The 25702-nt window shown below is 41.6% G+C and overlaps 1 protein-coding gene across 9 annotated transcripts in view; it reads right to left on the reverse strand.

Annotated features, from left to right (window-relative positions):
• Positions 1 to 25702, reverse strand: part of A4GALT (alpha 1,4-galactosyltransferase (P blood group)) — a 65478-nt gene that overhangs the window by 19818 nt on the left and 19958 nt on the right. Inside the window, exon 1 of one of the 9 annotated variants that reach the window (XM_044450871.1) lies at positions 16332 to 16519. The exons of 6 other annotated variants lie outside the window; for them this stretch is intronic. The gene's annotated coding sequence lies outside the window, so the exon portion shown is untranslated. Of the gene's footprint in view, positions 1 to 10664; positions 10677 to 16070; positions 16098 to 16331; positions 16520 to 25702 lie in introns of those variants that run through there. 2 more of the 9 variants (XM_044450876.1, XM_044450870.1) reach the window with 2 other exon arrangements.

Genomic DNA, 25702 nt, shown 5'->3' on the forward strand with positions numbered 1-25702 from the left:
TACATAAACCCCAAATAAGAATTTATAGATTCTATTAGTATATTTCCAAAAGTTTTGTGGCCAAATTAGTTTGGAAAATGCTGGTACAGCACATTTCCATACCTGGTATCAGAGATGGCAGAGGGCATCTAAATCAGAAATCCAAGTTTCTGAATAAGAAGAGACAGAATGTCCCCAGACACATACGCTACGCATAATGTGTAAGGACATTTCTGCGCCAAGGGTTGGCTTTGCCTTGTCTTGTCTTGCCTTGCCTTAGAGCTAACTAGCAAACCCCAGCTCAGATTCTGCATTGTAATTTACACATAAGTAGTTCTACTAACTTGTCCTTCTGGAACATTGTCACAAAATATCTAGTCAGAAACATCCCCAAATATCAGCTTCCTGCTTTCTGCTTTTTTCTCCTGTAAACCAAAACAAGGGAAGGGCACACAACAACAGCTACATGGAGTACCGGAGTTTGGGCCAAACAAAGGAGCAAAAGATGGTCCAATCCAGATCATCTAGACTCTTGTCAAAGTTTTAAGAAATTAGGTAAAACCTCCAGCAAACAGAATTAAAATCCATTGAGGGAACTTCTGCTCTGATTATGTAATGTTAATAGACCAAACTATCATTATGCGGAGAAAAACCAACTGGCCAACTATTGTAATGCAAATTTTCTCATTTTGTGTAGCCTCAAGAGAATAATTGTGTGAATCAGGAAACTTTCAGGGTGGGTGTGCAAGAAATCTGACTGAATGATGTCTTTCAAGTGAAATGGTTGGCACCTTTCTCCTTCAGCTGTTCTTATAGATTTTGTCTTCAGCTCATGGCAGCTGAACAGTCTAGCTGAGGTATGATTCAAGGTGGATGATGCAAAGGAGACAACAGAGATTTCTGTTGCTCAGGATACAATCCCATGCATATTTAGGCAGCAAAAATTCCTACAGCTGCTAGCACCGGGGCTTCTAGTACCTAACTATGTATAAATACCCATAGGGTTGACAGAGGCAGAGGAAAGATGTTTGGCAGAGGAAAGTCCTCTATTAGAAGTTCCACCAGCCTATCTTCTTCTAGGCTGACAGCCATCAAAGCTGTTGCAACCTGGAAGCCATGTTCCCCTTGTAACCAGCCCTGGTCAACAGTCTAGGTGCAGCCTTCTGGACCAGCTGAAGCTTCTGAACAGTTTCAGATGTTACACCGAGATGTAAATAAGGCATGCCTGAGCATTGCCAGAACAGGCATCTCTGGGAGTAGGTGCAATTGGCACACTCATCTCAGCCATGCAAACACACTCATGGCCACCACTGAAACCTGGGCATCCAGGTTTAGGGCACAGTCCAGGAGTACTGTGAACCCAGGCTGACAGCCTGAGTTTTCAGGGGAAGACTAATTCTATCCAAGTTTGTACCTATGCATCTATATGCATATCTACTTTTTATGCAAAACACTGACCTCATTGGTTCTCTCTTTTGGTGTTGTGCTTCCTCTTTTTGGAGACATACAAATAGTATGCATGTCCCATACATTTGAGACAATCTGCCATAGTCCAATATGCCTCAAACTTCTGGAACCTGAAGAAGGTGGCCATTATCTGTACATGAGGTCTGAATTAATATGCTGATTAATATGCTGATGATTAAGCACAACCTGACATGATAAGAAATGGTCAAGTATAATAGAAGGCTGCAGCAAACTGGGCCCAACTGAATGGTTACAGCAAAGTCATGTGGGGATTAAAATAGCCCTGAATGCCTCCAGAGAGAAGAAACTTTCAATTCATAGTTACTATGCTTCACCTCACTCAAACATTTCACATCACGAGCTGCCTTCGTACATTCAAGTATGCTCAATCATGGGGCAGTTCTCTTTTTCTCACTGCAGCTGTTGGAGAATAATGGGAGAGATTTCCATGAGACTTGCTTTCACACAGATGGCTGCTCTTAGCCTGCATTCAGTTCCTCTTTTTAAAAAAGACAGTTATCAAAAAGACCACCTGAGAAGTCAGGAACTTTGCTGCATTCTTGTGTATCTTTGTCTCCAGAAGTCTGGCTCCAGGACTCTAAACTACTATACCTCTACAGACTCCAATGGGCCATACAGCACCATGCTGGCAGAGAAGCCCCATTCCACCTTTAATCTACAAATCTCCTTCCCCTGCAGCCAACAAAGCTCAGGGCTAGTTCACATCTGCATTGCTTATTTTTTCATTGACCAATCACACAACATTTCATAATTCTCAGGCCCCATTCAAGCCTTATGCCCAATCAAGGAAAGTCCACATATGTAAAGGGCCTGACCGTGTGCATTGGCCCTACTCTAGATATCCAGTGTGCCAACCCAGGCCCCTGCCTTCCTGACTCTCCTGTGTTGAGACAAAGGCCTGGAGAGAAACATTTGCGTGAATGTGAGTAGAAGCCTTTTTGAGAGCTCCCTGTCAGGCACTGAGGAAATGAGGACAAGATCAAGGTCATGGGGTGGAGCCATGGCACATTTACCAATGCCCTGCACATGCACTACCCTATCTGGGCACAATGCCTGGACACGGCTTCACCTGAACAATGGACTGTCTACATGCAAAAGTGTACATGGGTTGACCTTGGGTATATGACACTTCTTATTGATTACCAAGTGATTAGCCTATGGTGGTTCATTCACAAACTCAAGTCATCTGGAGCAGGGGAAGCCACCTTATATGGAGTCAGACCATGGGTCCATGAAGCCTATATTGTCAACACTGATGTGCAGGTGCCTTCAGGGTTTCTGGTGGAAGTTTTTCTTTCCTACCTGGAAAGGCCAAGAATGAGACCCTGGACAATCCGAATGCACATGATGTGATCTGCCATTGAGCCACTGTCCATCAGTCAAGGAGTGAGAATGAAGCATGCATGGTTGCGTTGGGATTAAGAGGGACAGGAAAGCCAAAGTGTCATAACCAATTAACTTTAATACAGTTAATGAACACAATGTCCTCAAGCACAGAATTAAAAGCACTAATTATCCCTTACCATGAAGCACACTTGATATGTTGAATCTAAACTTTAGGTTTGCTAATGTTTTAGATGATCTCATTAGGGAGTGTATCTGGGAGAGATAATTTCTGTCTGTGGAATGCCTTCGTCTCTGCACTGAAAGGCTTCAAGTTGCCACTGATTCTGAATGCTTCCTAACCATTCCCACAGGAGATCCCTCTCGGAAGACATCCAACATTTTGTGCCAACTCTCTTTAGTGCTCCTGTTGCCTCCTACCTGCACAGAGCCCCTGCCTGACCCCCAGCAGGACTGATGCCTTCTACTGCAGTGGAAGATTCCTGGATCAGGCAGCTCCTATATTGCTTATATTACAGAGACAAAAGCAACATGGCTTATCTCTATGTTTTGGCAGGGCAGCACTGCATTCTGTTCAGCTGAACTCACCAGGGCTCTGAATGATCTGGTGAAGTCCCAGCTTGCTTATGTGAAGTTTGACCTGGAGACTTTCTGGTTCCTGACAAGGTGTCCTGGCCCGACTCTCCTGTTGTACCCTATGATCCAGGGATCAGCCTGTTCTGAGATCAAGGGTTGCTTCTGGAATTTCAGATCAGTCTGGTGAGCATCATTATACATGTTTTGTATAAGAACATCTGGTAGGACAACTGTGTCTGTGGCTTTAACAAACCCAGCTAGGAAAAAGCTGCTACTAGCCCTTGAGGCATTGGTTCATTAAGCCCAGGCAGCGGCTTTCGAGAGGGATTGTTCTTTGCTCCCATCCCTGGCTAGCAGAAACAGAATAACATATTTGCAGAAACAAATATATGATCACATAATTGATACCCTGGATTATTTTGGAGGAGAGTTTTCATTTCTTAGCACAGATAGACCTGTTAAACTGGACAGTGGGTTTGGTGGCATTCTCCCCTTTGCGCACATTCAAGATTAGTGTGGAGGAACGTGCACCAGTTGGCATGGATGGTTGAACAGTTAATTAGCACTGTGGACAGCAAGGTAAATTATTTAGTGTCTAATTGTGTATGCCATTACTAACAATGGCACAATGAGCTATCCCTTGAAGCCTGGCAACCGTACATGCATTCAAAATTTATAAGCACTTGTCATGCACTGAAAAACCTATGAACAATAAAGGCACATGCCACCACATAACACTATTCTTCTTATCTTCAAGCTGGAGTCAATGAGAATCCCTTTCCTGACATGGACAGCACACACTTGATACAGATGACAATCCTTGCGGTTGCTGCAATCTGCTATAATGCAGCCAACTCTGGCTGAATTCCCCATGGCTTCTTCCCATGCAAAGATGTGTTTCCTAGAGCCACATTGATGGAACCAGTAGACTACCTCCTACCACTCAAGCATGAGATGGAAAATTACTTTTGGGCAAGGAAGAATGTCACTGCTGACATCCCCTATGGGACTCTGAGCTGGTGGTGTTCTTGCCATTGTCATCTGAACTAATGTATATACCACTAAACTTCAAGCACTGGAAGGGAATAGGAATGTACAGAATAAGGGACTTATTTATACAAGGGAAATTAATTACAGTCAAAATAAATAACAACTGATTGGCTCCAATTATTTCAGATAAGAAATTCTGCAATTTAGTTGTATAAGGGATCAGGTCCAAATAGACCATTAACAGGGTTAGAAAGCCACTACATAGAGAAGGATAAGAAAAAGAAAAAAGTTAATTTCATCTATTTATAAAAGCATTATTGATAAGGAATATAGCACTCATATGGGAATTAAGAAAGTTTGGGATTAATTTAAACATTATAATATGGACTAGTCAACCATACAAATCGGTATCATTCAATTCTAAGGAACTGGTGTTAAAAGAAGTACACAGATGGCACTTATGCCCTGTGAAATTGCAGAGAATTAATAGAGTGATACCAGAAAAGTACTGGAGAAATTGTGGGTATAAAGGATCATTACAGCATATGTGGATAACTTCTCCAAAGGTAGAAGCATTGTGGCATGAAATAATTAATTGGTTAGAAAGCGTAACAAAAGAAAAATAATTACTTTTTTCATTTATTTATAGATGGAAATGAAAATTTATCTAATCAAAAGTCAGTGGCAATACTTATAGGTGCAGCCCAGAATGAAATTGTCTGAATCTGGAAATATGTTCAAGACCTCTCCTTGAAAAGGTTTCTGAAAAGTAGAAGGATGATCGCATTGATGGAGAAATTGTCTAATCAGATTAGATAATATAGAGGAGAAATAAAACAAGCTAATTTTATGAAAATATGGCTTCCACTATTTGTTTGTGATAGGGACTCAAACAATACAGAAGACCAAGTGGGAATCTGGCTGGAATGCTGGTCAGCTTAAGCTTTGGAAGCTATTGTGTGTATAATAAGCTGAATATTGGATTGTATTATAACAGTTTAATTTTGTGACTTTTTAGGAATGTCAATAAAAAGAAAAAAGAAAAAAGTTAAACAGTTAATTCAATAACTATACCATTTTTTCAATGAAAAACTTTGACACATTATATGGATTAAAAGGTATGAGAAAAGATAATGGTCTTAGCCTGGCACTAAAGTAGCACTGAATACCAGGAGAGCTCTTTTGATGAAGGCATTCTGCAACTGGGTTCCTACAATTGAAGAGATCAGTAACTACCTGAACCATCTGCCACACCATGTCTAGTAGGGGCACCTGGAAAAGAGCTCATGATCAAATAAGAAACCCTTCATCCCAAGACTTTCAGGGACTTAAAGCACGGGAGAGGGACCTGAAGCCAATGCAGATGACAGAGCACTTCAGTGAAAAGTCCATAGCACTTAATGCTATGATCTCAACATCCTGTTCTGAATGAACTGAAGATTCCAGAATGTTTTTTCAAAGGTAGCTCTGCATATGCAACATGTTGCAGGAATCCGAATGAGAGCAAGACTGAAGCAAGACGGTCATAGCTGGCCAAGCAGCCTAAGCCAAAGCAATGTTCTCCATGCCAAAGGAGCCCACTTGTGCCTATAATGACAAAGTTGGATCAATTAGCACTCCCATTCTGTTTAGGGGGACTGCAAAGCCATTCAGCATATGACTAGCCTGAGCAAACAAACCAGCCTCTCACAGAACCTCTGCCTTATTATTATCTTGGACCAATCTCTCTCTCAGCCTAACCTACTCAGACGTTATCTTGGGGTAGCTGGTACAGCTCCCTAACCTTCCAAAATCACTCGCCACTGGTTTATATGTAGAGAGGTGCCAGGGAACATCATGTTTCCCTGGAACAGCCAACACAGGCGAACCGGTGCTGCCCAGAAGTTTTGGAGTAGAACTGCCATATTTATTTACCACTGACCACACTGGCTGAGGTTGCTGGGCGTCACAGTCCAAAACACCTGCAGGACACCAGGCTTTGCACTGCACCATATTGGCTCATATGTGCCCATTTGTTCCAGTTTCTTGCTCATCCCGAAGAGTTAACATGCACAACAAACAGATGTAAAATCCAGTGACCATGTCATTACTTTCTTAATTAGTTGCATGTCAGATGTGTACTTTTTAATGACTGTCCTAGATGTCAAGTCACAGCTGAATAACATTGAATTTTTGTTCTTTGTTTTTGTTTATTTATTCTGGAACACAGATATGGAAAAACGCTTTAGTCATTCTCCTGAAAGCTCAAAATAGACTTTGAGATCATAAAAGACCAGAGTCAAAAAGCAATAGCCTTGGACATCTTTCAACTTGCTGCCTTGTTTTTGAGCATCTGGTACATAAAATATGTTTTGAAGTTCATTTTCCGTGTATCTTTTAATTATGGGGTGTATTTTGTAATTTGCAGTGGTTAAATTCTATAAACAAAGCTGCCAACTGGGGATTAATTGTTTGAGCTTTCTCAAAATCAGGATTGATTTTTCTCAATCCTGATTTTCGGCATTCTGTGAATTAAGCCTGTTAGTAGACTGGGATGTCACAGCTGTGCAAAGCTTAAGGTGATTATGAATCAAGTGAAATAAAACAACACTGTGCATCTGTGCTGAGTAGCTAACTGGGCAAATATATGTTAAAAGAGTGAGGGTGGCACTGGACTGGGATGGAAGAAAATCAAGCTCAATTCCCCGTTCAGCCATGAAGCTCACTTGTTGACTGTGGGCCAGTCAGATTCTCAGCCTAATCTCCCTCGCAGGATTGTTGTGCTGCTAAATGCAGAAAAGGGAAAAGACCATGTAAACCAGCTTGGGTACCTAGCTGAAAGGAAGAATATGACATATAAATGTGATAAGAATTAATAAAGAATAGTAGCAATAATAAAATAGTAACAGTAAAAATTCCATATTATTAGGTAAAGGTTTCCCTTGACGTGAAGTCCAGTCATGCCTGACTCTAGGGGGCAGTGCTCATGTCCGTTTCCTAGCCGAGGGAGCCAGCGTTTGTCCGCAGACAGTCTCCGTGGTCATGTGGCTGGCATGACTAAACACCAAAGTGCACGGAACGCTGTTACCTGCCCACCGAAGTGGTATCTTTTTATCTACTTGCATTTGCATGCTTTCGAACTGCAAGGTTGGCAGGAGCTGGGACGGAGCAACGGGAACTCACTCCGTTGTGCAGATTTGAACCAGCGACCTTTCGATCAACCAGCCCAGCAGCACAGCAGTTTAAACCAGTGCGCCACCTGCATCCCTTCCATATTATTAGTGGGGGTTAAAACTACTTTCAGAGGCATCTTTCCCTATTCACTTGCCTGCCACAAAATCCCTGAAACATTGCATAGGGTGTGTACTTAACATGTGCACTTGAATTCATGCTTGTTTCAGAGAAGCTCAGACATGCCAACTCTCCATTTGGGTAGTTTGTGCTTTGTCCATTCACTAACATTTCCCAGAAAGTTTGGTTCAAGAATTTATTTTGTCCTGGAAAAGGTAGCAGAGACAAAGACTGAGTTCAGACAACAAAATTACCCACATTCTGATATGAACTGCCTTTGAACTGCAGGTTATTCCTGAGATGTTGGTTGTTGTTTTGTCTGAACCCAGCTGAGATAACTAACCATGATGAACAACCCACAGTTCACAACCCCGTCATGGGTACTTTTCATGAGTTGTTCTTAGTTCATCAGCCATGGCTTCCTGACATAACTGGATCCAGACCACACAATAACCTGTGTTTCTACAGCAATGATTCAGCAACAGTCTGTACCCAAGCCATACTCAACCCTTGAATTTAGATATTGATTTGTCTGAATCCTGTCAATGGCTCAGAAAGCTGTCAGGAATTAGAAGAGTGCCTTGGATGACTGCTGCTATTTTTCTTTATTTTCATGCAAGCATGTGTAGCCTTGATCCAGAGAGAGACCGTGCCTCTGGAGGTGAGGATTTATGCTTCCCTGATCCAAGCTTGTCCACGAAATTCCAACCCACCTGACAGATTAAAAAAGAAAAGTCTCCATTGGAATCAGCAGCCATATTCCCTATATGGAAGTGATGCAGCATAAGCTGTAAGCGTGTTACTAATCAAGAGGAGGACAGGAAGAAAGAAAACTTGACTAAACATTAACCCCTGATCTTCTAAACTACTGACATAGAAAATTGGCAAACATTAGCAGACTTCTCCACTCTGCTTCTTTATTAGTCTCCCCACCAGGCCCCTCACCACAAGGATTTGAAGCCACGTGCTGTACAGTTTGGTACTCTAACCATGTTGGGTTTTGTGTTTTTTGGTTTTGTGTGGGTTTTGTTTTGTTGGTTAATGCACTTGCAGGTGTCTGTTCAAAATAGTCTGTAACCTTAGATCCAAATGTTTGTCTAAACTGTCTTCCCCCACACTAAAAGTAGACATTTCCCCACCCCAAAGCAGAGTACATGCTAGATCTTGGCAAAGGTCCCACTTAATTCCAGATTCATTGCTATACACCCACAGGGCAAGTATCAATGGTAGGCACAGCTTGGCCACTGTGCAGAGCCCATAAATGAGCAGCAGGCCCATGAAAAGCTCTTTGGGATTGCTCCTTTTCATCTTCAATACAAAACATTGCTCATCTGCTTCTCATTCTGTCCAAAAGTGAGGACAGAGGTGCCCAATGGAGATTCCTCCTTGCTCTCCCTCAAGCACATGGAGGAGAGTGAGAGAGAGAAACAAGAATAGCTCCTGAGAACACTGACAAATAAAGAGAATGACGGGACAAGGAGCTATTCAGGGTGTCTTACCCAAGTCGCTGCAAAAAACTGGAGTCACCACTGTGTGTGTGAATGGGCCTGGTATTCAGACATGATGTACCATCTGAACAGCTGCGCTACTCTCCTGAGGTTGGGCCTTGCAGGGGAAGAGCCATACTCATCCCAGCCCAAGGCCAGCTGCCTTTCAAACAGGTTTTACCCCCACTACGAATCTTCCTATAGATTGCTTCCTTCAGGATACCCAGAACATGGGATGAAAATGGCTTTACCTCAAGGACAAGTCTAGACTGGAATTTTAAAAGTGAGTAAGTTAACATGAAGGAAATGCAGGCTCTCATGAATCTAGGTTAAAATTTAAGATAAGCAGGTGTACTTCCTCCCCAGGGAGTGCACAAGCAAGATCAAAGTAGCTTTTAGAGATCTGTGGTTTCATCTGTCTTGTCTTCTAATCTGTTTAAAAACAGCCACAGGGGAGGGTTGAGTGGGATCAGAGCCAGGGGGATCAGGAGGGCCTTGACGAGCCACCTCTGCAAGCCCACTTCTGCCTGTGGTTCATTCTCTTTGGCTGCTTCAATTGCCGCACAGCTGCCCATTTCCTTTGGTGGCAACTGAGGGCTGCTGCTGCTGTACTGTCAGGCACTGCCAGGCCAGATGCTGAGGCCGGGAGCTCCTGCTTTTGTGCAGCTGCTTTGCTTGAGGGGCTGCTCTGTGTGCGTGTTGGGGGCTGCCTGGCATCAGGGTGCACCCACCTGGGCCAGGGGAAGATTTTAAATCACACATGTAGGAAATGAGCTCAGCCCACCAACTAGAGAAGGGCCCCTCCCTCCCCAAAGAAGGTGCAACAGAGTGAGGGCTGTGTGGCCAAGCCAGACAATGAAAGCTGGAAAAAAGAGGCAGAAAAGGTAGGTGTGTGGTGTGAGAGAGAGAGAAGAGAAAGAGAGACAGAGAGATGTTGTTGTTGATGATGATGATGATATAATGATTATAGTACTAGTTTACAATGTTTTCTGGTTTATAATGGTTTATATCACTGAGGTTGAGGCTTTTCCCTGCACCATGCCCTAAACATGTACAGAATGTTGTTAAGGAATAAGTGAAGAGGATGCCGGGCTCCAGTGGCCGGGTGCAGTCCCAAACAGGCCAGCTGTGTACCCCTGAAAGCTGAAGCATGTACTTGTCCCATTGATTTACCCAGCAATTCCGGATTGTGCTCCACACCTTCAAATATCTTTGCATTTAAAGGCACAAAGCAACTCTTGGCAACTTAGCAATGAGCAATTGGCTTAATTTCTTTCATGAGAACAAAGAAAGCAAAATAATCAGAAATTGCATAAATTGATGGGCTCCATCCCACTCCTTAACTGGAAAAGTTAACCCCCATTTATTTTAACTTTCTCCACACCACACATAATTTTGTATGCATCTATCAATCTTTCCTTATTCACCTTTACCTCAGCTAAACAATTCCAGATGTTGGGACTTTTCCCCTCAGGGCAGTTGTTCCAGCCCCTCAATCATTTTAGTTGCACTTTTTGGCACATTTTCCACTCTACATTATCATTTTTAGTACAGTGTCCAGCACTGTACGCAGTATTCCAATTGCAATCGTACAATAGATTTGTATGAACAGTATATTGAGTGCTCATTATTTTCAATTGCCTTCCTAATGATTCCAAGCAAGGAGCTTGCCTTTTTCATAGCAGCCACCCACAGGAATGACATTGTCATTGAGCTATCCGCCACAACATCAAGATCTCTTTCTTGGTCAGTCAGGCACTGCTAACTCAGATCCCATCTGTTTATAGGTGGAAGCAGGGAACTTTTCCCCCAGCATGCATCACTTCAAATATTGAACTACATTTGCCATTATGATGACTTGAGACTTCTCCTGGCACTCATGTCAAGAAAAAGCAAAAAAAAAAAAAAAAAAAAAGCTTCCTGCAGGCCCTTTCTCAATGGAATATATCTCCTCTGGTCCCTCCCCACTTGCCTGGGTGGAGATTTCAGAATCTGTTGTTTGTGTGCCTGCTATTCAAGCATGACTCATTCCCAGCTTTGAGATGGATTCTAGTGCTCCCTGCCTAGACAGTTTAGTACTGAATAGACTGGCTAAGTGGCAACACTTGTCCTACATATTTCTACAGCCAAGTGCCCTGCATTGCAATGCCAGGGTCTGGTGAGTTGGTCTTTCCTCAGATAAGCTGATTCATGGCTTAAGCTGCTTGCATAAGGCAGGTTTCTCCTGGACTCAGGCAAGGTGGAGTCAATATGGTCTGCTTGGGTGAGTTTCTCCAGGCTGACCATAACATTATCAGAAAAGATAAGTTCCCAAACACATGCATAGTCAAATGAACAACAAAGCCAAGCAGCAAGGTCAAATGAATGAGCGAGAGGACAGAGGGAGGGGGGAGGGAGGGGGAGGCAGGGAAGGAGAGAGGCAGGCAGGCAGGCAGGCAGAAAAATTATCCTTCACAACCCCACTTTTTAGCTGCCTGTGGCTGCACAAAATGTCCCATGTTTCTTTATATCTCTTTCGCATACCTTTATTTTTAATCATTTTTATATTTTGCAAATTTAAAATGTATTTAAAAATCCAGTTATAAGTGATCAAATATATTTTGTACATCTAAGGACAAGAGAGGTACAGCAGCATAATTTGAGCATGATGTATTAGTATTTCTTATATTACTAGACATTGGGTCCTGGAAGGTATGAAACTTGTCTGCCCTAAATATATTTATCTACTAAGGACCTTTTGGAGTCAATTGGAGTCAACAAGGTTCATGAGATTCAGCTTTGCCAGAATGCTAGAATGCCTGTTCTGTGCTCAGTCATTTTAGGATTCCACAGTGGAGCCCCCTTTGTGCACCAGACAGCACTGTGCTGGCCAGTGTGTGAAATACAACAGCTCTTGTGGGGGGACCCATTCTTCCATACAGCACAGCATCCACCATGGTCAAGCACAAGGTGTTGGAATTGCTGCGGAAGAAACGGTAGGGCATGCTGTTATTTCACCTTAATCTTTTTGAAATTTCTGCACACCTTTGCAAAAGTGCAGATATGCAAGTTTAACAATGCATCGTGTGATTTTTCACATCGGCACACACACAATCATGGATTTTGTACTCACCAACTCCAGGCAAGTCCTTTCAAGGAAAGAGCATGAAATGGAAAATTGAGGAGAAAAATGTAGAAGGTGGAAGGAGTAAGAAGGAGAGGGAAGCTTACCCAACAGGTTATGCAGCTATAAAAGCCCTTCCAGGGGTCACAGTTCTAACACTGCCAGATGGTAACACACATGACATTGCAGTGCACAAAAAAACACAAGCACCATAAAAGTTGTCAGAAAAACATTATGTTTGGAGAAAATTAAAAGACTGAAGATGCAGTAACCACAGGGCAGAAGGCTGGGGAGTGCGCCATATGTGAAAGGTACATACGTATGTAGCATCTATAAGTGTATCCTAAAATGTAGACATAAACACATCAGTCCTGTTATTAGCTGCTTTTTGTTTTTTTTATGTAGGTAGAACTTCATCCTGCCATATGATAATTTATCTTCTTCACTTTCTTTCTAATCTGAACCTCCTTCTTTCTGTTATCTCATCCTTGTGACATAGAGTTTATTTTGTTGCTGTTAGTCCCGAAGTCGTGTCCGACCCATCATGACCCCATGGAAAACATTGCTCCAGGCCTTCCTGTCCTCCACCATCCCCTGGAGTCCACTCAAGCTCACACCAACTGCTTCAGTGACTCCATCTAGCCACCTCACCCTCTGCCGTCCCCTTCTTCTTTTGCCATCTATTGTTCCCAGCATTTGGCTCTTCTCCGGTGAGTCCTTCCTTTTCATTAGGTGGCCAAAGTATTTGAGTTTCATCTTCAGGATCTGGCCTTCTAAAGAGCAGTCAGGGTTGATCTTCTCTAAGGCTGACCGGTTTGATCGCCTTGCAGTCCAAGGGACCTGCAGGAGTCTCCGCCAGCACCACAATTCAAAGACCTCAATTCTTCGGTGCTCAACCTTCCTTATGGTCCAGCTTTCACAGCCATACATTGCAACTGGAAAAACTATAGCCTTGACTATATGCACTTTTGTTGGCAAGGTGATGTCTCTGCTTTTTAGTATGCTATCTAGATTTGCCATAGCTTTCCTCCCCAGGAGCAAACGTCTTTTAATTTCTTGGCTGCAGTCCCCATCTGTGGTGATCTTGGAGCCCAGGAAAATAAAATCTGTCACTACCTGCATTTCTTCCCCATCTATTTGCCAGGAAATGAGAGGACCAGATACCATGATCTTAGTTTTCTTATTTGAAAAAGTACTTGCATTTCTTTATTTATCTTTTCTGTGAATTTTTTATCTTTTAACAATGCTTTATCTAGGCTCCATCTGGGCATCCTTACAGTTCCTTTTAGTGATAAGAATACCGGGTTATGATTTGCCCAGACATTTGCCTCTATTTCAGCTTCTATCAGATCTGGTACTAAGTCTGGAGTTATCCAAACCATATCAATTCTAGACCATGACCTATGTCTATTTGAGTAAAAAGAGTATTTGGCAGAAGATGGATTTTTATGCCTCCAAGCGTCTGTCAGTCTAAATTCCTCAATCATGTTAGAGCAGAACTTTGGGAGTATCCTCCTACCCTTTTTTCCTTTACTAACATTCTTATAATCCATGTCTTTATCCACAATCATGTTGAAATTTCCCATTACACACATAGTCTGGATATCCACTTGTAGAAGTAACATGTGTAATTTTTGGTAAAAAGTTTCCTGATGATCGTTTGGCACATATATTGCCACTAAAAGTACTTTTTTCCATTTAATTGTAATTTCAACCATCAGGATCCTGCCCTCCTCATCAGCAAGAATAGATTTAGGTTCCAGTTTTTCCTTAACACAGAGTGCTAGACCTCTTTTCTTTTGAGAAGTAGAAGATACAAACAATTTTCCCAGTTTTAGGCATTCCAAAAGTTTAACACTTTGCTTCTTAATATGTGTTTCTTGTAAACAAATTATACCTAATTTTCATTTTTGAAGTTGAGCAAAAACCCTTCTTCTCTTAGAAGGTCCATTCAGTCCATTAACATTTAAGGAGAGAAATTCAATTCTCCCTTCTCTTTTGGTAGCCATATTTTTTTAAATTATATAAATATATATGTATATATATATACACATATACATGTCTACTTATTTTTCGCCTTTACAGCTTTACCCTTTCTCTTCTCCTTTGAATCCAAAATTTGTACTTCTTGCTGTGCATCGAGATTCGTTATTTCTCCTTCCTCAGAATGATACTCTGTTAATTCCATTGCTTCAGTACTTTTTCCTTCTTCTTTTGCAATGCCGGGTTCTTCCTCTTCAAGCATAGATCTAAATTTTTCATAGAATTCTTGTGCTTTGAGAACTGAGTCTAATCTATATCTTACAGCGTTCCAAATGAAAAATATTCCTTCTGGTGTTAACCACTTGAAAATAATCTCTTTCTTAATCAATTTCATAATAAGAAATAAGTATTTCTTTCTCCCATCTCTAACTCTCCATGGTATTTGTTTCAGAACCTTCACTTCTTGATGATCATCTCTCTTTAACGGTTTCTCACATGTAGCCCTCAGAACATTGTCTCTTACAGACCTCAGAGAAAATTTGACATGAACTTCTCTCAGGAGTTTATTTCTTCTAGTATAGCTTGAATTGACCCTATATATCAGGTCAATCCCCAAATTCATAGCTTCATTATCTACTTCTAAGAGGTCTGCCAGCATGTTAGTCATCAATTCCCGCAAATTCTCACTCTTCTCCTCTAATATATTCTGGAATTTTAAATAATAAGATGCTTTTTCCATCTCTAGCACGGTCACGGCATCCCATGTTGACTTACTTGTTTGTTTGATTAACTGTGTTTCTTTATCTACCATCTCTAGCTTTCCCTGTGTTTGCTGTATTTTTGAGTATTCTGTGCAGCTTTGAGTCAAACATCAGAAAGCTGAGTTGTTATCTCCTTAATAGAGTTATCCAATTCATCCCATCACTCTTTCTGTTCTCTTGACATACTTTCCAACCATGTTACCATTGCTTCCTGAGAAGCTTGCATCCTCTCTTTGGATGCTTGCAAGACTGTTAAGGCCGTCTGTATCACCAAAGTCATAGTTTGCAGTTCCCTTAAGTTTTTTGCCATCTCTTCTTAGGTTGGTGAGTTGGGCTCTGAGTTGCTGAAGAGGGAGCTGAGGAGGAGGTCTGTATTTTCCTCATGATGAGTGTTATTCACCAAAAAAGGGAAAAAATAGAGAAGAGAGGTGAAATTAAGAAAAAAGAACTAAGGGGAAAAAGGGGGAGGAAGAAAAAGAGAAAGAAAAAAAAAAGAGCTTGCAGTAATTCCAATGTCCACCGGATGTCAGAAGAAAATCGTTAGGGGAAAAAAAAATCACAATCTTCTCTGATTAACCAGTCTGGAATTTATTTTGGCAGTAGTCCCAGAAAGGGAATAGATGGCCAAGAAAACAAAAAGCCACTTTCAACAAATTATATTCTGGTATAGCTTAATTCCACCATAATTGTTACTTTAGTTTTCACCCTTGAGGAGGTTTAAAAGACACGATTTCAGCTTTTACACAAGCCTTAAGTCCTCCCCCCGTAACGTTAGATTGCCGTGGGGGGGGGGGAGCTTCCACCCTCCCTCAAAGGGACTTTACTTTTTTTTGTTCTTGTACCAATTAGCAACGAATACAGCTTTTCCACAAATAGTCTTCCAAAAAGAGAAAGCAATGCTCACCAAAAGTGATCATAAAATAGAGAAAGACGCCACATAGTATGAAAGTTTCTTGGCAGATATCCAAATATCCTTGGCAGGAATCCAGTATAAAGATCTTTCTATTAATCAATTCCACCGTAATTGCTTGTTTTTTTAATTTTTCACCCTTGGAGAGATTAGAAAATGAAAGCTTTTTGTTTACTTACAAACACCTCCGTCTCTCTCCTTCATCTCAGTTGCTGCTTGCAGTTCCGTGAGGGAGGAAAGAAAACTCTCCTCCGTCCAAAGGCCTTTTCCTTTTTTTCCCCCTTATATCAGTTAGCAAAAAAAAAAGAAAAAAAAAAACCAGCATTCCCACGGGTAATATTGTAAAGAAGAACAAGAGATAAATGTGTCACAGTAAATAAAACGGTAATTAAATTCCTAAACTAACGATCTGGCATGTCAGAGACTGGTGGAAGACTAACCTCCTTCCTGTGTTGTCCGGCTAAAAGATGCCTGATTTTCCCCCAGTAGATATGAAATTGCCGTTCCACACCACCTAGGAGATTTCCCAAGCACTTATCTTCAGCCCCAACAGGGCTTAGATTGGGCTCACGGCCCACCACCGGACATTTACCAGCGTGATAATGGAGCTTTGTTAATCACGTCTGTCTTGCCTCAACACCATTACCGGAAGTCGATCTTAGTTTTCTTAATGTTGAGTTTCAAGCCAACCTTTGCACTCACCTGCTTCGCTCGCATCAAGAGGCTCTTTAATTTCTCTTCACTTTCTGCCGTGAGAGTGGTATCATCTGCATATCTGAGGCTGTTGATATTTCTCCCAGCAATCTTAATTCCAACTGGTGATTCATCTAGGCCCGCCTTTCTCATGATGTGCTCTGCATATAAGTTAAATAGGCAGGGCGATAGTATACAGCCTTGCCAAACTCCTTTCTCAATTTTGAACCAATCAGTGGTTCCGTGTCCAGTTCTCACTGTTGCTTCTTGACCCACATATAGGTTTCTCAGGAGACAAATAAGATGGTCTGGCGCTCCCATCTCTTGAAGAACTTGCCACAATTTGTTGTGATCCACACAATCAAAGGCTTTAGCATAGTCAATGAAGCAGAAGTAGATGATTTTCTGGAACTCCCTAGCTTTCTCCATGATCCAGCATATGTTGGCAATTTGATCTCTAGTTCTTCTGCCTCTTCAAAACCCTGCCTGTACTTCTGGTAGTTCTTGGTCCACAAATTGCTGGAGCCTAGCTTGTAGGATTTTAAGCATAACTTTGCTAGCATGTGAAATGAGTGCAATGGTGTGGTAGTTTGAACATTCTTTGGCATTGCCCTTCTTTGCGATCGGAATGTAAACTGACCTTTTCCAAACCTGCGGCCACTGTTGAGTTTTCCAACTTTGCTGGCATATTGAGTGTAGCACTTTTACTGCATCGTCTTTTAAGATTTTGAATAGCTCAGCTGGAATACTGTCATCTCCACTAGCTTTATTGTTGCTCAGACTTCCTAAGGCCCATTTGACTTCACATTCCAGCATGTCTGGCTCAAGGTCAGTGAGAACCCCATCGTGGTTATCAGGGATGTTAAGCTCTTTCTTGTTTAGTTTCTGTGTGTAATCTTGCCACCTCTTCTTGATCTCTTCTGCCTCTGTTAGGTCCCTGCCATTTTGGTCCTTTATCATGCCCATCTTTGCATGAAACGTTCATATCTCCAATTTTCTTGATCTCTGGTCCTCCCTATTCTACTGTCTTCTTCTATTTCTTTGCACTGTTCATTTAAGAAGGCATTCTTATCTCTTCTAGCTGTTCTCTGGAATTCTGCATTCAATTGTGTGTATCTTTCTCTTTCTCCCTTGCCTTTCGCTTGCCTTCTTTCCTCAGCTGTTTGTAAAGCTTCCTCAGACAGCCATTTTGCTTTCTTCCATTTCTTTTTCTTTTGGATGGTTTTAGTTGCTGCCTCTTGTACAATGTTGCAAACCTCCGTCCATAGTTCTTCAGGCACTCTGTCTAATCAGATCTAATTCCTTAAATCTATTTGTCACCTCTACTGTATATTCATCAAGGATATGATTTAGGTCATACCTGAGTGGCCTAGTGCTTTTCCCTACTTTCTTCAATTTAAGCCTAAATTTTGCAATGAGAAGCTCATGATCTGAGCCATGGTCAGCTCCTGGTCTAGTTTTTACTGACTGTATAGAGTGTCTCCAGCTTTGGCTGCACAGCACATAGTCAACCTGATTTCTGTGTTGACCGTCTGGTGACGTCCATGTGTAGAGTCATCTCTTGGGTTGTTGGAAAAGAGTGTTTGCTATGACCATCGTATTCTCTTGCCAAAATTCTACCAGCCTGTGCCCTCCTTCATTTTGTATTCCAAGGCCAAACTTGCCAGTTATTCCAGTTATCTTTTGGCTTCTTACTTTAACATTCCAGTCCCCCATGATGATAAGGACAGCATTTTTTGGTGTTAATTCTACAAGGTGTTCTGGGCCTTCATAGAACTGGTCAACTTCAGCCTCTTCAGCACCAGTGGTTGGGGTATAGACTTGGACTACTGTGATGTTGAATGGTTTGCCTTGGATTCGAACTGAGATCATTCTGTCATTTTGGAGATTGTATTCCAGTACTGCTTTTCCTACTCTTTTATTGACTATGAAGGCTACTCCATTTCTTCTGAGGGATTCCTGCCCGCAGTAGTATACCTGATGGTCATCTGAATTAAATTCACCCATTTCTGTCCATTTTAGTTCGCTGATTCCTAAGAGGTCGATGTTCAGTCTTGTCATCTCTTGTTTGACCACATCCAGCTTGCCTTGATTCATGGATCTTACATTCCAGGTTCCTATGGAGTATAGATCTTTGCAGCATCGGACTCTCCTTTCACCACCAGATGCATCTGCAACTGAGTGTCCTTTCGGCTTTGACCCAGTCGCTTCATTCTTTCTGATGCTACTAGTACTAGCCCTCTGCTCTTCCCCAGTAGCATATTGGACACCTTCTGACCTGAGGGGCTCATCTTCTGGCATCATATCTTTTTGCCTTTTGGTACTGTCCATGGGGTTTTCATGACAAAGATACTGGAGTAGGTTGCCGTTTCCTTCTCCAGTGGATCACATTTTGTCAGAGCTCTCTGCTATGACCTGTCCATCTTGGGTGGCCCTGCACGGTATAGCTCATAGCTTCATTGAGCTACGCAAGCCCCTTCGCCATGACAAGGCAGCGATCCATGAAGGAGACAGTTTCTTTTAGTATTAAACAAAGTTTGGACTTTTTCTTAGTTGTTCCCATTCTTTATTGTTGGTTTTTCTCATGGAATTTACTTCTCCTTATACATTTCTTCTAGTGTGGTTTGGTGTTGGTTTTGCCAGTCTATATGCTAGTAACGCTGATTTTTCTCTCTTTTTCAAATATCTTATTTTAACATACAATATCTATAGCATCTGTTTTGATAACAATGCCAATTGCTGGACTATCATTGGAGATGGCTCTAATTTTCATTGCTTTTCTAATCTAATTTCTTCCAGCCAGAGCATCCATTCCCTATTTCCTCTCTTATTATAATAATATGCCTGTTATAATGACAGAAGGACTAATTGACTTCTAGCAAATTCATTTTCCATAATGTATTTTTATTGGCTTTCCAAACAGAGTTAATTAAAAACATATACTAGTAACTTTTATGATCAAAATCCTACAAGCTAGGCTCCAGCAGTATGTGGACCAAGAACTACCAGAAGTACAGGCAGGGTTTCAAAGAGGCAGAGGAACTAGAGATCAAATTGCCAGCATACACTGGATCATGGAGAAAGCTAGGGAGTTCCAGAAAAACATCTACTTCTGCTTCATTGACTATGCTAAGGCCTTTGACTGTGTGGATCACAACAAATTGTGGCAAGTTCTTCAAGAGATGGGAGCACCAGACCATCTTGTTTGTCTCCTGAGAAACCTATATGTGGGTCAAGAAGCAACAGTGAGAACTGGACACGAAACCACTGATCGGTTCAAAATTGAGAAAGGCGTTCAGCAAAGCTGTATACTGTCGCCCTGCCTATTTAACTTATATGCAGAGCACATCATGAGAAAGGAGGGGCTAGAGGAATCACAAGTTGAAATTAAGATTGCCTGGAGAAATATCAACAGCCTTAGATTTGCAGATGATACCACTCTAATGGCAGAAAGTGAAGAGGAACTAACGAGCCTCTTCATGCGGGTGAAGGAGGAGAGTGCAAAAGTCGGCTTGAAACTCAACATTAAGAAAACTAAGATCATGGCATCTGGTCCTCTCACTTCCTGGCAAATAGATGGGGAAGAAATGCAGGTAGTGACAGATTTTATTTTCCTGGGCTCCAAGATCACCGCAGATGGGGACTGCAGCCAAGAAATTAAAAGACATTTGCTCCTGGGAAGGAAAGCTGTGGCAAATCTAGACAGCATACTAAATAGCAGAGACATCACCCTGCCAACAAAAGTGCGTATAGCCAAGGCTATGTTTTTCCCAGTTGCAATGTATGGCTGTGAAAATTGGACCATAAGGAAGGCTGAGTGCCGAATAATTGAGGCCTTTGAATTGTGGTGCTGGAGGAGACTCCTGTGAATCCCTTGGACTGCAAGGCGATCAAACCCGTCAGTCCTAGAGGAGATCAACCCTGACTGCTCTTTAGAAGGCCAGATACTGAAGATGAAACTCAAATACTTTGGCCACCTAATGAGAAGGAAGGACTCCCTGGATAAGAGCCTAATCCTGGGAACAATAGATGGCAAAAGAAGAAGGGGACGGCAGAGGATGAGGTGGCTGGACGGAGTCACTGAAGCAGCTGGTGTGAGCTTGAGTGGACTCTGGGGGATGGTGGAGGACAGGAAGGCCTGGAGGAATGTTGTCCATGGGATCGCGATGGGTCTGACAGAAGTAACTTTACTTTAAAGCAAGACATTCATTTCTTATCTGTTAATAAGTGCTTGTACAGTCTTCATGTTCTTAGAACTTTTAAGTTAGACATTTGTTCTTCCTTCTTAACTGGGCAATGACAAGACTAAATAACATTTCCCTTTGCTGGACTATTAATCCTGCAACATGATCTTGAACACAGCAAAAATAGTCCATTATGGAATAACAACTTTTCCCCAGCCTTTTCTGCAGCATTATTGGAAACAGTTCAGCTAAGATTTGTATCATGCACATTCAGCCCTGTGTTGCTATGTATTTTATACATGGTCTTGGCCAGATATTTTTGAAAATCACTGCAATGTTTCTGTGTTATTTTTCTTCTGTGTTTCACTTGACTCTGAAGACCATGTCAATTAAAAGTTTTATTCTATTTTGACCCTACTATGCCCACAGAAATATTATTACACCTCTTCAGTACACAGCACTGAATCTCCCTGTCTTCTCATTCAGTACTCTGACTTTTCTGTTTAGCTTTCTACATTTGTCAGTAAAACTCTCCTAGTTTCCCTCTAGTGTATTTAAACTCATTGGGTTGTAGCCCTCTGCTGGTGGAAGACTCTTTGATCCAGTCACACCTTCCCTCAACAGAATGGGAAGGAAGATGGATGCATGGATTTCCCCTTCCCACTTGTAACACTGTGCCATCTCCCATATCCCCTTTTTTGGGGTGGCGCTGAGAAAGAGGATAAATCAGAGAAAAGCACTTACCTCCCAGTGCTGCTGATGGAACCCTCCACTGGATCAAAGTGCAAGGAACTCCATCATATACAATTCTCTGTACTTCTGGCCTCTACAAATCTCAGTTTAAATCCTATATATTTTACTCTTAGCCAACTGGTTATGGTCCTTTTGAACTACTTTCCATTTATCCTGATTTTCTTGATCCATTTCTACTATTCCAGGAAAATTGTTCAGTGTTATTCTTTCAGAACATAAATCTGCATTATATATTATTCTATACACCCCTAATTTCCTTCCTCCTACCTAACATTTGCACTCTCCTAACTTCAAAGCCTTTACATCTCTTCTGAAAATACTCCCCTTACTTGTTCCAAAATTAGGTAGTTATGATCCATTTCCCTATGTTGTCTATTTTGTCCTCATTTGGTATACTTAATCTACCAAGGATTGTTCATAAATGTCTTACCTTTCGTTCTATTTAATCCACACAAATGTTACAACACAAGACTTCCTACTATACATTCATGACAGTATATTGTATACTTCAATACATGAATGGAATATATATTGTCCAAATCAACCAAAATTATCCCAGGACAATCTTGTGCTTGCTTACTCAGAAATAAATCTCACTGTGTATAGTGGAGCTTACTGTTATATCCTGGGAGTAAAATCCCATTGACTTCAATATGGCATACTTCTGAGCTTATAATGTAAAACATTTATTTATATTTCCATTTTTATGCCACCAATTATTTTTTTAAAAGTCCCTAGGCAGCAAAATACATGTGATCTTCCACCTCATTCCCAAAAGACAAAGGCAGATGTGCATAATTTCCACTGCATTTTCTAATAACCTTCCTTAAATCCAATTATGGACTTCCTGAATCAGAGTATATCTTTTTTAAAATCTATGTTACATTGCATCAATGGCAAGAGTCACTTTATCTACAAAAAGTGACCCTGTGCTACAAGGATTGGCCTAATGTATCCAAAATGGCATGCACAGGAGGAAGATAATAAACAGGCATGTTAAAGTAGCAAAAAGAGGGAGAGGAGTGCAACAGGGTCCCCAAAAGCACCCCAAAATGTGGACTGAGCATACTTAGTGGCCATAAAATGCTGACTGATGCTTTTGGGAAACAAAAACCAAGGAATAAAATCCAATGGAAGAGGGCAGGTGAACAAGAAGCAACTCCAGGCTCTGGAGAAGCCTTGGCCAGGACACTCTCAGTGAATCTTCTCCATCTACCTTCTCAACACCACTGTTGAGAAGGGCCAAAACAGGAGGCAGGTGAATGAAAGACTCATCAACAAGAAGACTGCAGTATTGAAAATGAAGAGCAACTAAGTACGACCCTGGGCTGTGTGCCCTTGAATTTCCCTGCCAGGCCTATTCATGATGCTGGCCCTGGAAGGGAAAAAACAGAATACTCTGTATTGTACAGGATGTGACTGGTTTGCTGACACTCCAACCAGGAATACCTCACAGCACAGAATTTCATTGCTGGTCCCAATTTTTCAGTTTCAAAATTTCCATTCACTTTCTTCTTTGCCTTCCGAAATTAAAGTACACAGTATAAACACAAATACTCCCATTTACACTTTATACTTTCCCCTGTGGCCGTCCAATTTATATTAATACTACATTTCCTTGGGAACTGCTAAAGTGCATCTTTCATTTTATTTTCACAGCCTCAATTTATCAGATTATAAAAACTTCACAAAGTAACTAAAGGATGTTTCTTCATATATTTCCTATATGATAAGCAAGCACACATCTTTTTACAATGCTTTAACTTTTTGTTTCTATTTATGGCACTATAAATTACATGTTGCCAAATAACACAGACTATCTTCCTTCTCCCAAGAATACAAAAGGACACTTTACCAAGATAAATTACCATTAGCCAGCTTCCACCAGGACAAACTATATTGCATTCCTATTAAAACATATAGCTGCTGCTCCACTGTTTTTGATAGAGTGGGAAAGGTCCTACTCCAGTTCTGCCCTGAAATGTCTTTCAGTCTGTGTCTTGTTCATATACAGCCCATGCAGCTCTTCCAAACCAAGCCTGTAGTTCCTTCCTTAGATTCGGAAAAGATTGCAAGCATCCTGATTGTGCTATTTTCAAAAATATTTCTCACACATGTTTAGAGGTAGAATAACAGAGGGTAATTCGTGTAACATTCCAAATTAAAAATATGCTTTCAAGTGGCTCACCAACCCTCTCCCACCTCAAACAGGCATCCAAGCTATACTAGTTGTTATTCAAACATTCCACAGAAGCTCAGACTATTTTGTAAAGATCTTTCTGCTAAATCAGAAAGCTGCACCTTTTCTAGGGTAGTTTTAATAATACTTGCCAGCCCTTCCTTCCATTGTTCTGGGAACATTTTCTCCTTTGCTCTGTTGTTTTACTTTCCTCTTCCCTTATTTCACTGTTTTTGTTCTTTAAAAATAGATACTGGTAGATAGGCTTTGCTCATTTGGGACAACTTTCATATATGCCAGGTTTGTACAAATGTACCTAGACCTAACAATTCTATAATAGTACAATCTCAAGTTATGTTTATTTGGAAATATGCCTTAATCTCCATTAAGTATGTTTAGGTTCTAAGCATAAGTGTCTGAGGGACTGCAGGTGGCGCAGTGGTTTAAACCGCTGTGCTGCTGGGCTGGTTGATTGAAAGGTCGCCAGTTCGAATCTGCACAACGGAGTGAGTTCCCGTTGCTCCGTCCCAGCTCCTGCCAACCTTGCAGTTCGAAAGCATGCAAATGCAAGCAGATAAAAAGATACCACTTCGGTGGGCAGGTAACAGCGTTCCGTGCACTTCGGTGTTTAGTCATGACGGCCACATGACCACGGAAACTGTCTGTGGACAAACACTGGCTCCCTTGGCTAGGAAACGGAGATGAGTACCACCCCCTAGAGTCAGGCATGACTGGACTTCACTTCAAGGGGAAACCTTTACCTTTATAAGTGTCTGTGTTAATATTTGGTCCTCAAAAACCATCTTCAAATGGCCATTTCCACCAAAATGGTGATGTGGTTCATATAAACATGTAACAGAGGAAATGAGGTGAACAAACCTCTCAATTTTGGCTTCCATGATATGCCCATTTAAAAATCTATAGAAATTTATAGAATCTTTAGACATACATTATAGGTTTCTTATTTGATCATGAATTGTAGTGACTGATACTTGAGCTATTAATTTGTAGGCAAAAAGTTTGTTTGCTTTATTCCCTGACTGATGTAAGGTGTTGGAAAGCCTGGCTTTGATTGTTACAATCAGTGCTCACACATTTTCTACAACAGCATCTGTTCTGTATATATTCCTATGCCTCATTGATTGATGCATCATTTACATTAGCTGTTTGACCCTGTCTTTGGTTTTTAAAAGTCATATAAGCAATAATTTCTCTTGAGGAACCTCCGTAGGAAATGGGTACTGGGGCAAATAGACAAAAGGGTATACCAGGAGGAGGAGACCCGTTGCAGAAGGATTCTTTGCAAGGCTAAGGCTGATTACAAACTGAGACTTGCCAAGAATATCAAGAGCAACAAAAAAGGCTTCTTTCAGCATGTAAATAGAAAGAGGAAGGGAAGACGAATGGTGGGGCCACTGAATAAGGAGGAAGGAGATCCAGTGACTGATATGAGGGAACAGGCACAGATGCTAAATTACTATTTTGCCTCTGTATCCTCCCCAAAGCAGGACGGGAGAAACCTGCGTAGGAGATTAGATGAGGCTGGGGACTTAGGGGCACAGATTAGAGTCACCCCCCTTGAAGTCGAGGGGCTCCTCAGGGCATTGGACATTACAAAGGCGCCAGGCCCTGACGGATTACACCCAAGAGTACTTAGAGAGTTGGGAGGGGTTTTTTCACGCCCACTCCATTTTTGAGGCCTCGTGGAGAACGGGTGAAGTTCCAGAGGACTGGAGGGTGGCATCAGTGGTCCCAATTTTCAAAAAGGGTAGCAGAAGAGACATGGGGAATTACAGACCTATTGGCCTCATGTCCATTGTAGGAAAAGCAATGGAAAGCCTCATAAAAGAGAGAGATCTAGTGATGTCAGATAGGGAAGGGAGGCTGACAGCCACACAACACGGCTTCCGCAAAAACAGGACTTGCCAGACAAACCTTGCGGAATTCTATGACAAGGTTTCGAGGTGGCTAGATGGAGGGGATGCAGTGGATGTGGTTTACC

Source organism: Varanus komodoensis, unplaced genomic scaffold (assembly GCF_004798865.1).
Source record: "Varanus komodoensis strain SLA01 unplaced genomic scaffold, ASM479886v1 scaffold69, whole genome shotgun sequence".
Classification (NCBI taxonomy): Eukaryota; Metazoa; Chordata; class Lepidosauria; order Squamata; family Varanidae; genus Varanus; species Varanus komodoensis.